This window comes from Meles meles, chromosome 8 (assembly GCF_922984935.1).
Source record: "Meles meles chromosome 8, mMelMel3.1 paternal haplotype, whole genome shotgun sequence".
Taxonomy (NCBI): domain Eukaryota; kingdom Metazoa; phylum Chordata; class Mammalia; order Carnivora; family Mustelidae; genus Meles; species Meles meles.
Genome location: NC_060073.1, coordinates 4,146,465 through 4,149,489, shown reverse-complemented (window position 1 = coordinate 4,149,489; position 3,025 = coordinate 4,146,465).

The window sequence follows — 3,025 nt, the reverse complement described above, 5'->3', positions numbered from 1 at the left end:
CGCAGTGCGTGTCATGTGTCTATGGTGAACGTGCTTTCCCCTTTCCGCTCCTTGTGCCTTTCCCGGAGTGGCCCGGAGCTCAGGGCCAGCCCACATTTGCTCCGAGTGCTCGGCATCTGGAAGGCGCTGGCAGCACCCGGAGCACAGAGGTGGCCATGCCGGGCTCCTGTGGGGGCCTTGTCCCCGTTCCCGGATGACAAAGGGGAGAGAAAAAATCCTTGGCATTTTGATCAGAACCGAAGTTTGAAGTTGGGAAGGCTGGAGTTGTAACTGGTCTGAACCAGGCCAGCCTCCGCGGCGAGATGGCAGGAGAGAGGCTGCCGCCCCAGGGAGGAAAGGCAGGTGGCAGAGACCGTGCCTTCCTGGGGGCTCAGGGCCCAGGGCTGACCCACCTGCCCTCACCAGACCCGGTCTCACAGAACTTGCATCTGCTGACCCAAAATGCCATTCGTGTCCCTGTGACCTCAGCCTCCCTGACCAAGCGTTCAAGATGTCTGTGTTGTTCTGGGCGCCTGGGTGGCTCAGTCAGTGAGGTGTCTGCCTTCAGCTCAGGTCATGATCTGGGGTCCTGGGATCGAGCCCCGCATCGGGCTCCTGCTCAGCGGGGAGCCTGCTTCTCTCTCTGCCTCCCCTCATCACTTGTTCATGAGTGGTTTCTCTCTCTCTCTCTGTTTCTCTGACAAAAATCCTTAAAAAAGAAAAAAGATGTCTGTGTTGTTCTTAGGAGCCTTCTCTGTCTTGTCCTGCCACTGGTCCCCAAGTGCCCTTTATTCAGCTCGTTTACTGACTGTCTTTGGCCCCAGGGCCATACACTCGGACTGTCTGCTTTCGCAGGTGCTGGGCCACCCTCTAAAAGGGCCAGCCCGTTCCCCTGCCTAGGGCGGACACACTCTCTCCCTGCCCAGGGTGGACCGTGGCCCCCCCACCTCCTCCTTATGTGGACACCTTCCTTGCTCCTGTCAGCTGGCTTTAGGACAGAATTGTGCAGGAGGGGGAAGCAGTGGGGAACCCACAGCAGAGTATGTGTGTGTGTGGTGTGTGTGTGTGAGGACGGAATTGTGCAGGAGGGGGGGGAACCCACAGCAGAGTGTGTGTGTGTGTGTGTGTGTGTGTGTGTGGGGTGTGTGTGCGTGAGGGCCAAACAAGTCCTCTGGGTGATTTGTGTCAGCACAGGGTGCCGCCACCTGCAGGAGCCACGTGGAGCGTTGCAGATGGCTAGCTGGAGTTCTCGCTGCCCCCAGCAGCCGGTGGCTGGTGAGAAACAAATGAGATTTCGAGGAAGTGAGATCTATGCACACAGAGCAGTGTTTCACTGTCCTCGAGGGACACAGTGGCACCTGTCTCGCATGCTGAGGATGCTTGCTTTTTCTCCCTGTCTTTGTGGTAATAAGCTCTGATCCTCTGGCCACAGCAAGGCCTGGTTCAGGGACCGGCCAGAGTCCAAACAGGGCCCATCAGGGTTCTAGCCTGGGGTCCACATGCGGATGCTGAAATAAAGATGTTGGCTCTTTTTCCTGAGAGTGGCTGGCAAAGAGGAAGCCCGTGTGTAGGCGGGAAGGAGGCCAACATAGAAACAGGTAAACGGGTAGGAAAATAACACAATCACATGGTGTGAGCACCTGGATCCAGCCACACCTGACCTCCACCCCATTCTTCCCAGTGTCCTGAGCTAGTGTCTCTTTTTAGCTGAAGAAGGTCTGCCTTAGGTTTCTGTTACTTGCAGCTAGCACGATCTTTGCCGGTCCAGTCCTGCCTTTGTCTGTACATCTCACTGGGCATACTCGGTCCCAGCACGGAGGCAGTATCGAATCAGGACACCTCTGTTCATTAGAGAGGACGCGGTCCTGCACCTTTAGCCACGTGCTCTTCCCAGGAAGAGCCTGAAGTAGGGGAAGGAAGGCAATACAGCATGGGCTGGGTGGTAGGAGGCCTCGGGAATCAGAAGGCCCTGGGTGGGTTTCCGCAAGTGCCCGCCTCCCTGAGCTCCTGCACTCATCGGTGAGGGGGTTGACAACAGCCTTCACCGCTAGCCGGGCCAAGACATCCACAGAAGGATCCGTGGGCAGCGTTGTGTGTCCTAAGCCCTAGGTCCGGGTTAGGTTCCGTGGCAGTGCCGGGCACGGGGTTTGCTGTGGCCGCCACGCCCACCTGCCCCTTGCACGGAGCCTTCGCCCTCCCCCGCCGACCTCCATTCAGGCTGGTTTTGACGCATTGTTAAAATGTCAGAGTTGACCGTTGCAACACAAAAAGTTTCCGTTTCTCATCCCAGGGAGACCTTGTTAGGATGATGTTTGTAGCTGGTTGCTTGAAGAATGTTCTACATTTGGCCTGGACAGGGTAGCCCAAAAAAAGGAAAAAAAAAAAGTGCCAAGCCAAACATCTTCCCAGGCAGTGAGAGTGGTCTTGCTGGTAACCTGCGGGCCACAGCCCTTCTGGAGGAGCCGCCCAGCACTGCGCTGAGCAGGGAGCCCTGTCTCTCCTCTCGGGGTGAGGGGGCAACATGGCACAGGATGGAGCCCCAGCGTGGACCGGGTCAGTCCGGGGGTTCATTCAAGATTCACCCCATATGGGCTGTGTGGCTCCTGCCTCTGTTTCCCCATCTGTAAAGTGGGTGAAAAACAGGACCTGCCCCCCCCCAGTTGCTGTGCAGGTGAAAGGCTTTAAGGTCCCAGGGCCCCCCAAACCGTGCCTGGCACATCCATGCTCAGGAATGTCCGCAAAGCTGCAGACGTCAGGAGGGGCAGGTGCCTCGGGAGGGTTTGACCCATAGCCTTGCCCACTTGGGGCCCTGGGGAGCGCGCCCGGGGCCCCAGGAGCCGGTCCGCTCTGCGTGGGCACACCTGGCTTCCTTGGGGAAAACAGGGCTCACCCTCACCCCCTGCTGGTGGGCCAAGAACGGGGCCAGCCCCACTCTGTGTTTACCCGGGTTGTTTGGACCGTTACCCGAGGGACCGGAGGGCACTGTGCTGCTCTGGGACGTTTGAGGCCCGAGTTATAACCTGGCACTTAAGGGGAGCTGTGGTGT